We start from the raw sequence: 14,285 nt of genomic DNA on the forward strand, positions 1-14,285 counted from the left end.
GAGGTTGCGGGGTGGGATGCAGCCATGGCTTTCGGAGGCGTTGAAGGAGATGTGGCGACGGCGGAGCAACGGAGTGGTGGCGACGGAGAGGCGGAGCGGCGGAGTGGTGGCAAAGCAACGGAGAGAAGAAGAAGAGGAACTGTGAGAAGGAGATTTGAGCGAGAGAGAAGAAGAGGAAGAGTGAGAAGGGTACCGTGAAAGGAGATCTGAGCGGCGGAGCGGCAGAGTGGTGGCTTTGAGATTTGAGCGTGAGCGAGAGAGAAGAAGAGGAAGAGTGAAGGAGATCGCGTGAGCGAGAAAGAAGAGGAAGAGTGAGAAGGGTATGAGTATACTGCCTCGGTTAATATTTACCTAAGGTAAGAGAGGTATACTGACTCGGTTTCAAGATACCCGGTGCCTAAAGTTTCGAAAAATAATTAAAATTTAAAAATATATACGGGTTATATGCCTCGGTTGGCGCGTAACAGATGTTGAAAATCTTTTTGGCTTCGGTTCTACTGATACACAAGGCATATAAGTTGTCTAAAACTACAAAAATGCCACCGCGCTTTTATACGCTTCGGTTTCAGTAAAACCGAGGCATATAGAGCGCATTAAAAAGCTTCTTTTTTAATTGTGAATACACAAATAAATGCATATTGTACCATACGATTAATGCTTTAAATACCTACATGGCTCTATCATAGGGCCGCTTGAGCACCAACTTCCGATACCGACAAACCACCGGGATTTTTCATATTTTTCTCTGGGAAATTTTTCCTTCAGTTGATATTTTTTGCTTTTATTTTTTTCATTAGATTCAGTCGAATTTTATTTTCCCACTAGACCTGAATACTGTTTATTGAGATAAATCGGTTCCTACGGGCCGATTTGATTCATGATTTTTTGACATCTTAAATATTCTTGTGAGAATATGTTCTATAAAATTAAATGGATAGTTTTAAATAGTTAATGTTTAATAATTTTGTTACTTGTGGAGTACAAATGTAAAGAGTTTATTGGGTCCATATGTTTGATGCCCCTGCACTGCAGACGAACATAGGAGGTACTTTTTTGTTCTGAAAGTTGTGAAAAATAAAATCACTTTATTCTTGTAATAGTCTCTCGGTGTGTGTATGTATTATTGCTACATTTTTTTCGTTATTAAAACTAGCCTTCACGATTCTTCAGGTACATTCCTATCACTTTTACAAGACTGTCTTAGAGTTCTTTCTTTTCTTAAAATACATACAGAAGAAATTAAAATAAAGTGAGCTTCTTTTCTTTTAACTATTAGTGACTTGTAAAAATTTGAGGACAATTTAATATAGTATATATAGGTTTATGTACAATATAATGTTATTTTATAATTTTTTCAACAATATTTGTATGGTATAAGTAGGTTTATGTACAATTAATATTTTAAATATTATTGGACAATTTGATGTATGAAATTTTCATAAATTATTTGTTTTGCTCAAATTATTGATTTTCAGGTAAATTAAATGGATAAGATGGTAAAATAAGGAAAAAATTAAAAAAAAAACTTTAATATCATGACATAGATGACCGATAAATGGATAGGTAAGGAAAAGTACGTCATAGAAAGCAAGGATATTATGACAGATAAACAAAGTACGTCATAATAACTTGAATATATTATGACAAGTAACCTAAAGTACGTAAAAAGACTTACTATAACAAAAATTTTCGCTACATTATAAAAAGTGTGAAACTTCTATGTCTGTCATAACTATGACGCAATAACACCTATCCTAAAAGGTCCATTTTACCTGTCATAAAATGACATTTATGTATTAGTGAGACAATGATGTAGATGTTGTACCGCCATGTTTATGAGTTCAACTTTGTTAAGATACCAAATGCTAAAACTTCAAAAGAAGTATAAAATTTTCTAGAAAAAGAAAAAAAAGGAGATAACCAAGTGAAGGAAGTTTGACTTCAAATACTTAGGGGTAAGTTGGAGAACATGAGAATGACGGAGATAGAAGGAGTTTCTGAGTACATCACTCAGGTTGAAATCATGGTGAACCAACTCAGTAGAAACTGAGAAACGTCGATCAATGGATGAGTAGTGGAGAAACTAGTTGATGATGGATGAATGTGAGGTCATAGAAATGGATTAGAGGTGAATAAGTATTATGGGTGATAGAAACTGAATATGGAGGTACCCCTTTATCTTTAGAATTGTGGTTGAAGGAAGAAAAAGATTGAAATGAGGGAGTTAGAGATGAAAGAATTCGTGATTTACTCCACTTGTTGAAAAAGATAAAATGCTCTTAAGAGAGACGAATATAAAAGATAACGCAAAAGGTAGTTCATAAGTGCCTAGTATTAATTGATTTCAATGTTGAATTGACACTTATCTTGTTATAATTATATGTAAAGTTCATCTTAATCACCCCAACTTTACTTATTTTTCAAAAATACAAGAAATTAGAGAGTCAAAACTTAAATATGAAGAAAAACAGAGAAACTCAAGAACTTTTCAAGCTATCTGACATAACATAGTTGCAACGCTGAATGAGGGCTTGAGCTGCAAAGAGAAAATCTAACATGGTAGGTTTCCTCAAGCCCTGGCTTGAAGCTCAAGCCATGGAAAGTCCTTCATCATGAAGTAATCATAAGAAGGCTTCAGCCCAGGAACACATAAGTTAAGCCTTAGAGGAAACCCAGCTACGGAAGAAACCTTACGACTAGAGCCATGAACCATCGCTTGAACCATGTTGTTAGAGTTTATAATACCATAATTTCATGTGTTTAAAGAGACTTCGAAGAGAGCTTTTGGAGCACTTTTTGAGAGAGACTTTAGAGAGTCTTTTCACTCACTTCCTCTATATTTAATATAACCTTTTTAAGGAATTAGGAGATGAAGTTTCTTCCTTTGTATTACTTTTTTCTATCATTTATGAATAGCAAAATCTCCCATGTTGGTTGGAGTGAGATGTAACAACTTTGAACTCTCTTATTTTCGGTACTATATTTCATTTATTGATGTTTGCTTTTGATTTGAAGTTTGTTATTTGATTTATACTTAATGTTGGATGAATTGATCACCCATCTTACTTTACTAGCTTAAGATTTAGTGGGAACTAGTTTTAAGTCGTGGTCTATGTTAAGACCTCAGTAAGTGTACTAAATTGTATCAAGTAATAATAAATGGTAAGACCAAGTATCGTTTCCCAAGAGACTCACAACACTAAACAATTGTGTAATTACTTAACTAATTAAGACGGAAAAGATATTTTGTTGGTTTTCAAATGCAAATGCAACAAAAGTAGATATGAATGCAAATTGATCAATTGATGCTAAACACTAGAATGAATGGATGAAGTTGATAATATGAGATATAATGTTGTTGGGGTTTAGATTTCACCTAATCACTCTCATGCATATAAGAATTCTTCTTCTTTATTAAATGTCAATGTCACTTTCTAAATTACTCAGAACCCGATGTCTCGGTGAAAGAAGCCTATCGTTAATTACTAGACCACAATGTCCTGCATCCCTAATAATTAATTATGCATTACGAATGAAAGCTTAAGACAACCAAGTGTTCTATCCCTATGTCTAGACAATAGTTCCCTTGGGAGAAATTCTCCAGATCATGAATTGTAAGATATCTGTTGATACTCAGACAAATCAAATATCATGTCGTGAATGAGTTAAACATAACAAGCATTGGGCAAATAAGAATAACCTTAACAATTAATGAAAGAAGCATATATAAATCAGAATCAATTCAAATACGTGAGAGTTTAGAGGTTACATCTTCCCTAACAACAAATAAGGTTTAGTTCTCCATTATAATGGAGAAACTAGATGAACAATGGAATGGAAGAAATAGAAAAACCATAGAAACTGAAGAGGACAACTCCCGCATCCCCAAATATGCCTCCAAGGGGCGAAAAGTGTGTTTCTGTGCTCAAGCTATCAAGAGATAACAACCCCAGGTCGTGCAAGTCCTTAAATAGATCAAAATTGGATCATGGGCCAACGTCGCTAGCGCTCATCGCCCCAAGTGGGGGCAAGCAGACGAAACTGCCAGAGAACTGGCGCTCAACGCCCCTGGAAGGGCGCCCAGGCGGTGTGTGATACATGAAACTGATGCGTAGGGCCCCTGGCTGATGCTCAGCCTTGATTGGCTGGAGCTCAGGGCCTTTAAGGGGGCCCTCATCTTTAGTTTGACTTTTCTACACTGCGTCATTTTCTCTTTTTCTGCATCCGAACTCCTTGATACTTTTGCTCTTCTTCCAAATCATACCAATAACCTACAAAATTAAGGGAATTTAGGGATAAAATCATTTATTTTTGTGTTATTATTTTTAAGTTACTGTTACATTGATTTTTGCATTCTTTTATGCATAAGTTTTTGTACTTTAATGTTGCTCACCATTGTTTAAACTATTGTGTATGCAAAGGAGAGGACACAAATTGGTTTTATTGTTCGTTTCAGAGGTTGAATGCGCAATTAGAAAGCGTAACAGCAAGACAAAAAATAGAGACAAATTATGACTTCACTGTTGTAGTTGTAAACTGAAGCCGTAGAAACAAAACTTTATATGGAAGCAAATTTTCTTAATCAAAAGGTTCCAAAGAACAATCAGAGGATATTACCGGGAGATTACACTTGTATTTAAGTGTTGATAAGGTAACCAATTCATTTATTTTCATTTTACTGTTTTTAAGTTTCTATTACATTGATTTTTACACTCTTTTCTTCATAAATTTTTGTGCTTTAATGTTGTTCACCATTTTTCAAATTCTTGTGTATGCAAAGGAGAGGACAAAAACTGGTTTTATTGTTCGACCCAGAGGTTGAACTAGTAATTAAAAAGCATAACAGCAAGAACAAAAGACAGAGACAAATTCTGACTTCACTGTTGTAACTATAGACTGAAGCCGTAGAAACAAAACTTGATCTGGAAGCAAACTGTCTTGACCAAAAGGTTCCAAAGAACAATAAGAGGAGATTATTGGGAGATTACACTTAACAACATGAGCCACACCATTTTTCAAACATTGCTAGACCCACAAAAGGAGTGGAGATGAAGCATGTATTACTCTATCTAATAACAACAAATCAATTTGCTGGTTTTGACCAAGAAGATCCTTTTAATCACTTGACCATGTTCTGTAACCTATGTAGAACACTTGGAACAAATTCTAAAATGGCTATTTTCATTTTCACTTGTAGAAAAAAGCTAAGATTTGGTTACAATCTCGCCCATATCAAAGCTTAACAAGTTAGGATGATGTGGAAAGAAAGTTTCTAGCCAGATTCTTCCTACCATCTAAGTATATTAGTTACAAAACTACCTGATGGAAGTAGCTTCACTCTTCAAGAATGAGCAGCTTCTCGGACCAGAGGTGGCAGCAGAATTGGAAAATGTAGATGTAGTTGGAGGCGCACAAAAGGTGTTTGATGAATTGTCTAGTGCGGTTTTGGAGTGTGTAGGTAGAGGTTCTAGCTCAGACGGCCTTCCAAGGGGGAAGGAAGCTACAGGATAAGTGTGCTAAGAAGGCACAAGTCAGTGAACTTGAAAGTGAGAACTGGCTGGACAATTCAGCAGCATTTCTTTATACAATTCAAGTTGAGTTTACAAATGATGAAGCTCTCTTTTATAGGAGAAGATGAGCTTGGAAGTGTGCAAGGAAAGCTACTGAATTATGCTAATTACATGTACTGAAAACTAATGAACGTGAGTTGCATTTTTCACGTGGGAAGCATGGAGAATGTGCTACAAATGAAGATGGCTCACGGTGTGGCTTGTGTTCCACGTGAAAAATAAGTAAAGTGTGCTTCAAAGTAAAGAAAAGCCATGGCTAAATGTGTTGCACATGGAAAGTGTGGAAAACATGCTTCATGGCTGGTTGCAACATACATTCCCTCTTACTTCCATTGTTTCCTCTTTGCTTGGCAACTCTCCTAGGAACTTTCCAACCTTTATTGTCCTACAAACAATGTAAATGGAATTAGTTAAAGAGAACATGCTAAGACTTAGAAAGAAAAGATTAAGTCCTTTATTCAACTTCCGTTTCTTGGTCTTAGAGTAAAGTTAATACTTCTTTGGATGGAAGTCCTTAAAGGGGTTGCCATCACTACCACTGCAACCTTCTCCCAAGGAGTAGACGACCACTTCTACGAAGCATGGGAGAGGTGCAAAGCCTTGCTTAAAAGTTGTCCTAATCATGGATTTGATGAAGTAACATAACTCAACATGTATATAATGGACTTAGACCACAAACAAGAATGCTACTAGATGCTTCAATAGGAGGAACTATGATGATGAAGAGGGTTGAAGAGGTTACCACAATCATTGAATCACTAGTAACTAGTGATTGTCAAGCACAATATGACAGAAATCAACCTTCCAAAAAAGGAATACTGGAGCTAGGAATGCAAGATGTCATATTAGCACCGAATAAACTCATTTCTCACCAAATGGAAGAAATGGAAAAGTTGCAGCTTGAGTCGAGATCTCACGACTCCACATATCATACATTAAAATGTGATTTATGTGTAGGTGAACACCAAAATGGCCATAACTCTGCAGTTGAAACTGCAAAGGAAGAGGAAATACACTTCATGAACAAGAATTGAATACCAGATAACTACTCTAACAATTAGAGATCAAATAGTGGAGTCTCATTCAGCTTAGGGATTTGACGCTTAGCCCCATTTGGTTTAGCCACGGGTAGCCAATGTTTAACCCCATTACGCCTAACACAAGGTCACTAACGCCCATTAATCTTCGAGATAATCTTAGAGTAAGTCTTAGAGTAAGTCCTAGAGAAAATCTTGGAAATAATCTTGGGAATAATCTTGGAGATAATATAGTTTTATAAACATAATCTCTAACCCTTGAAGCTCTAAAAAAGAATCTTTCAACAAATTTCTATAACAATATAATCTACACTAGCAATTGAAATTGATAATATGGATCTCAATAGCAACTAAATTTCATCTAGAACAGTTATAAATAAAGAGCTCAACTTTGGTCTTCATCTTACTTCAACCATCCCACTCACCATTCATCAATCACTTCTTTCATTATCATTCACCACTTCCCTTCATGTTTTGGGTGGTCTTTCACATGAAAGATTATCTTTCTTTATTATCTCGTAATTTCATATTGAATTATGAGATTATATGTCATTAGAGTTTATTTTTAAATTCAAATAGAGTTTATTTTCATTTATTTTTTTTAGTTTTGATATTATTTTGAATTGTTTTCGGTCTTATGTCTTTAATTGAAATTCGTTTTAGATTTCTAATAATTTTTAAGAGAAAGGTAAAAGATTTACATTATTGCATGCACATATATAATCTGCATTGCATCGTATTCATACTTGGATTATAATAATGAATAAAGTGGTTAGAGTCCTTCTTAGATTATAGAAAGAAGCTAAATGAATTAACTTATTGATGTTGTTTGCTTAACCGTAAGAGGTAGAACAATAAATAAGATTTTTCATTATTGTGATTATGCGTGTAAAGTAAAAAATTAGTAAGTTAATTAATAGATTATATTTTATTGATTTGAAATCTATTTAAAAAATTGATTGAAAAATAATCATTTAATAGCCAATAAAGAATTCAATTATAAAAAAATTGGAGAATAAACTTGGTTTTATATTTAGTTTACTTTTTTTTATTTCTTTGTATATATTTTTAATCCTTTTCTGCAAACTCTTATAAATACTGCCCCAAATAAAATTCTTACACCAGATTGTTGGAAGACAAATGAAGTTAACTTTAATAATTTTTATAGTTTTTTTTTTCACTCTTTCTGCTCTAGTATATTAGAGAAGTGATATTTATATAATAGCATGATGACAACTTATCACCCTCACTACTTGTACCAGAACACTCTTACTCTTAAATCATTATATCTTCATGAAGAAAAATAAAATTAACAACTTCATTAACACCTACAAGATAATATTTCTAATTTCACGTCAATGCATTAATTATTTAAAATTTCTAGATAAAGACCTTTCGATTTCAAAAATCATAATTAATTCTAGTTAAATTATTTCTATATAGTTTCAACTCCGGTATATTCCTTTCAGTCTGTATATTCCTAATTCAGTCTAGTTCTGTTGAAATATTATCTCATTAGAGTTTATTTTTAAATTCAAATAGAGTTTATTTTCATTTATTTTTTTTTAGTTTTGATATTATTTTGAATTGTTTTCAGTCTTATGTCTTTAATTGAAATTCGTTTTAGATTTCTAATAACTTCTTTTTAAGAGAAAGGTAAAAGATTTACATTATTTGCATGCACATATATAATCTGCATTGCATCGTATTCATACTTGGACTATAATAATGAATAAAGTGGTTAGAGTTCTTCTTAGATTATAGAAAGAAGCTAAATGAATTAACTTATTGACGTTGTTTGCTTAACCATAAGAGAGGTAGAACAATAAATAAGATTTTTCATTATTGTGATTATGAGTGTAAAGTAAAAAATTAGTAAGTTAATTAATAGATTATATTAAAATTAGTAAGTTAATTAAAAGATGAAATCAGACTCTTCAAGATATGATAAGGAATATGGTTTATCATTTCACCTTACCAAAGTCACTTTGGGGAGAGGCTCTAAAGACTATAACTTATATTTTAAACAGAGTGTCAACCAATGCAGCTGTCACAATATCTTATGAGCTACGGATTGGGTGAAAGCCTAGTCTAAAACATTTACGTGTGTGGAGATATTCAGCTGAAACAAGGCCTTATAAGAAAAAGAAATTGGACTCTCGAACAGTGATTAACTATTGGTTATTCTAAAAGCTCCAAATGTTATAAGTTTTATGATCTCAAATTAAAGAATATTTTTGAGATGAGTATTGCCATATTCTTTGAGGATATTGAGGTTGAGAGGAAGAATAAGGTTAGAGACTTTATTTTTGAGAAAGAATTGGTGACAATTTCATATCACAACATTGGCTAACCAAGTTGTGTAACAAGCTTCCTTCATAAAGTCGGCTTGTAGCAACTTCCCAACGTTAGTCTTAACGGCTAGCCTCCTCTCTTCTCCTAATTTTCTCTTCTTTTGAGATACCAGCCTGGATTCATTGAAAATAAACAACCTATGAGGGGCTATCCTCATATTGATCCCTGGAAGGTCAGTTGCAGTCCATGTGAACAAACTAGCATTGCTAGTTAGGACCTAATCTATAACATTTTCTCCTTCCTCGTCTACTTTTATCTCAATCTTTAGGCCATGTTCCTCATGCAAGGGGAACATACTAATTTCCCCCAACAAGTTCCATCCACGCATCATTACCTACCCTTGGTTGAGGTATTCTCTTTCTATGGCTAGACCAATTATGCTTTCTTTCTCAACATTGTTAGCACTGAGTTGCACAATAGAAAGTTGCAAACTTGCTATGTAGCATTATCGTACTGTTTTCTAGTCTCTGTGGACTGTGATGATGTGTCTTGATGATGATGAGAACTTCATGGCTAGGTGGGGAGTAGACACCATTACATCAAGTAGGTTGAGGGATGGCCACCCTAGTAGAATCTTGTAAGACATGTTGGTGTTTATGACCAGGTATTGAATATGTATGCTCTTTGTTAAATTCCCTTCCCCAAACGTTGTATTCAAGTCAATGTATCCCTTGGTGCTCACCCTTACTCTAGAAAAACCATATATCGGCTCTTCATACAAGGTCATTACCTCTTCTGGTAACTCCAACTTCTTATAAGTTTTCAAATAAAGGATATCCATTCAACTACCCTGGTTTATTAAGACTTTCTTGATGGCAAAGTTTTCAATCTCCACCTTGATGACCAAGGGTCGTTTATCCACTACTTGGAAGTTTCTACGAAGGTAATAAGCGGCATCCTCTTCATCTTGAAAGTCCGGGATATTGCATTAATTGACTACATCACCCTCATATGTTTCTTTTTGGCTGAAGATGAAGATCCACCTCCCGCGAACCCTCCGGATATAGTATTAATCGTACCCCTTAATGGGGTCTATCATTAGAGTCTATCCCATCGCATTGAGCTGACTTTTCTTTCTTCTTCATTTTCTCTATCTCTCTTAACTTCTCTTTTATCATTATATCTTTGGTATCTAGAACGTGAGCTTACCCCACTTCATGTTTCATAAATCACTTAAGATGTCCGACTTAAATTAATTCCTTAACTTTGTCATAAAGTGTGGCACACTCATCGATCGTATGGTCGTAGTTGCGATGACACTTGCAATACTTCTTCATATTGGCATTCTGTGGTGTTTGGGATTTCCTAAGAGGTGATATAAGATTCGCTTATAATGCTTCCTCCAATACACGAGACTTGGGAGCATTTAAGGGTGTGTATAGTGAGAACCAAGTAGGTCTGAACTCTCTGTGGTGAAATTCGCTCTTTGGGGTTGAGTCTCAATCAACCTATGAAGTACTTGAAAAAACTAGAAGGCCGGGGGGGGAGGGGAGGGGGGGGGGGGTTGAGTAGTGTTTATGGAAAACGTCTTTTGCAACCCTTTTGATATAGCACGTTATCGAGCGTGTGAAATATTCTTTTGAAGGATTAGACATTCGACTTCAAATATATATGCGTTGATAAGATCGTCATGTTATTCATAATGTTTCTACTATAGTGTATGTAAGAACTTCCTTTAAAAATAAAGGATAGTTTAGCTTGGAAGTTCTAATATTTTGAAATATAAAACTCAATTGCAGGTTTTCTAGGAGGATCGTTTAGTAAAGAGAATAGAGAATAATACAATAGATTTTATACTGGTTCGCTCCAACTGAGTTACATCTAGTCTTATTCATATTCCACTATAATCTTCACACGATTACAAATGAGTATTAGCACCATTCCTGGTACTTAACCACCTCGCCAAGATTTCCTCTAAGTATTAACACTACCCCTGATACTCAGCTGCCTACCGAGATTTTCTTTGAGTATTCGAACCACTCCTGGTAGTAGCCTATCGCGCCTACATTCCTCAACTCAAAAGAGTTCAGTTGTAAGTATTTTAATTCTCTTTAAAATTGCAATCAACGATTGCTTACAAGCAGCTTAGACTAAATCTCTCTACAAGAGAATTTGATTACAATACAATGCAGTCTAAACACTCACAGGTGTTTCTCTCTACTCTCTTACAGTAGTAAGAAATTTAACGCTTAAGCTCGAGAGTATCTCTTTCTCTTTTTCTCTTCTCTTCTTTTTTCTTCAGCACAAATGTATTCTTTTCTTTGAGCTCTTTTCTCTTTTTTTCTCTTTAGGATGGATATGCCATTGTAAGCTCTTCTTTGCTTTGGCTATCATATATTCTATCCTCTTGATTTTCTTCATTAGAGATCTTTTATATATAGGCTTCATGAAAATTTGTCTGTTAGACTGCATTTGTAGTTTGTAGCCTTGATACTTGTGTTTTCTCTTTCTTCTTTTTACAGTAGTCATTGTGTAAGTCAACTTTGTTAGAGCAGGCATGCTTTTTCAGTCCTTTGTTTGAAGTAGGTTGTACGATCTTTTTAGACTTTACTTCAAGAGAGGAACATTCCACGATTATCTCGTTTGTCTCTAACGTCCACTTTTGATATTTGATTTGCACCATTGTGGATGTGTGTAGAATAGTTTATCTGCAAAATTAGAGTAAAGTGTGCATGCAAAAGATATGACTTTTCTTATCACTTTTGTTGTTTTTGAACGTTGAGCATGCAATGTCATTTAATGCCTGCTCAGAACAACAAAGTATTTTTTGATTTCCTACATTAGGTAGCATTTTACAAATAAGTTCTTTAATCGAAGATACCAAACATATATTAATAGTTCATCACACGATGAGGTGTTTCTATAGCTCATGGTATCGTTTTGATCCAAGTAAACGCTTCGTTGGCTTTTGTCTCTTTTTAGACAGATAGCGTTTAACTTGCTTAAGCTTTCTTATGTGTTGTAACAATTGTGTCTTTTAATGTTTTAGTCAAAGACAATGTCTCAAGCTGTTTTTTTGTTTTCGAGAGAAGCCAAATACCTAATCCAGGTATTTTAAGCATTGAGCGTTTAGCTTAATTCTCTCTTGGATGCCTTTAGACAAGACATCGTCTAGTCATGCGTCTGGATTTTCTAGCCTAAGTGTTTTCCTATTTCCTAGGACCTAAGTGTTTTCCTATGTTTTCTATGTTTTCTATGTTTGGGTTTCAGGTTCTAGTTTTTATCTGTTTGGGGTTTAGGCTCTAAGTCTTGTGTTTTTACCCTAGGTTGTGTAAGAACCCAGAAAATAAACTGTTAAGAGTAGATGGATGTATTAAAATAATGAGACTGAGCACTTAGTGTTAAAATAAGCTAACAATATAAATAGAAGTTTTAAAATACTCAGCTCATTATATCAGTACGTTCTATCTCTAAAACCACTATCTTCTACCTTTTCTCTTCTTCTTTTTAAAATTACTCACTATTGGTTCATCTGATCGGTGATCAGAACCTCCTTAGGCGATTCTGAGATCAAGGGCGTCCTTTTCCACCGATCAATTTCGTGTTTAGAGCCGGTAAGTTTGTCTCTCTTTAATTCTTGAAATTTCTGATACATTCAAGCACCGTTCGGTTTTGCATGTGTTCATCGATTCTTCATCTGGGTTCTGATTCTGTTTATGGTTTGGTGGTTGGTTTCCCTTTCACCAATCCAAAGTCTGTAGGCTGTCCTAGGATCACTTGCAGATTAGCAAAACGATGGAGAGGTTTAAATCTATCAAGTTGCTTTGAGGTTAGGGAAACTAGTTAATTTAATTGTTTGGGTGATGATATATGAAAATGTTGTTGATGATTCTGCACGTGTGTGAAATTGAATGATTTAATGTTCGGTGATGCTTGTGTGGACTGTTAGATGCTATGATTATGAGGTTTGGGTTTCTGCAGAATTTAAAGTTAAATGGCTGAGTAAATTGTGAAGAAGTGTGATGGTGAAATTGGGGAATTTGTGTTCAGTGTGAGTTTGGTGTGTATAGAGAATCTGGGCAAGTTATTTAGGACTTGTTGAGATCCTTAAGTCATTAAAAACTATACTAAAATAGAGAAATCTGGTTTTCGGTCATTGAGTTCATGATTCTGCAGAATTGAATCTCAAATCTGAGATGAAACTCTCTAATTGATGTTAGAAAGGTTTAGGTACTCTTAGTTAAGTGTAAAGATATGTATAATTCATGTTTGGAGGATTAGAAGTTGGGAAAAATATTCAATTTTTTAAAAATTAGGTGTTATTCGTAATTCTGTAGTTATTCTGCAGAATTATGCAGAACGCTGAGAGAGCTTTGTTGACTGCTCGGTCATAACTGAGTCCGGTCTCTGTAGAGTCTTATCAGTTCATGACCGTTCGGTCTTAAGTGTGGGTGGTCTTCCTCTTGTGTTCGGTCTTAATTGAGTTCTGCTTATGTGGAGTTTAGTTAATGATCGAACGGTCTTTCTAGCGTTCGGTCTCGCTCTAGTGTTCGGTCATACACTAGCGAACGATCTTTCTAGCGTTTGGTCTCGCTCTAGTGTTCGGTCATACACTAGCGTTCAGTCTTGCTAATGTAGAGTTTTCTTCCTTCAAAGTGTTCATCTCCTTTGTGCTCCTCTTCTTCAAAGTGGTTGTGTTAGTCGAGGAGGGTCCCGATCCTACCGCTCTTGTTTCAGCCATCCTTCTCCTTATAAACACCATGAATGCTTCTTCTTTACAAAATATATGTCAGTCCCACATTGGGCACCAATTTCTCTTATAGGTTTCAATATATCTTATTAAGACTCTTACCTCCAAACACTTGTAGTTCCACACACTAGGTAGTTATCCTCTTTAAAGGATACTCGTCCACACCAATCCAAATAAAGGTTATGTTTGCAGAAGACACTCTCACGTTTAAGTCAACTAAATATATTAAATAATGATAAATCCAATAATTAATGAATTTAATTCATGTATAATGCTTATTGATATTATTTAAATGGACCTGGATCACGTGGTATAATCACATGTTAATTTTATAGTAATCTTTTCTTCCTTATTTTAATTGCAGATTATGAAGACTAATTAATCTTGCTTATATAATAGGTCATAAACAAGTTATTTGTCACAATGGTAAGATATATATGGACATCTAAAATACAAATTATTAATCTAAACAATGAGAAGTAATAAATAATTATACTTTTAAAAAATCAAATCGTAAACCTATGTAATTAAACGTAATAAATGATGCGTATTAACTTAGAAATTTAAATCCATTTTGACTTTTTTAACTAAATATCTTTTTATAAGTTTTTGGTGTCAAATATTTATAAAAGA

Source organism: Vigna umbellata, chromosome 8 (genome assembly GCF_029865625.1).
Source record: "Vigna umbellata cultivar VRB3 chromosome 8, Vumbellata_1.0, whole genome shotgun sequence".
NCBI lineage: Eukaryota > Viridiplantae > Streptophyta > Magnoliopsida > Fabales > Fabaceae > Vigna > Vigna umbellata.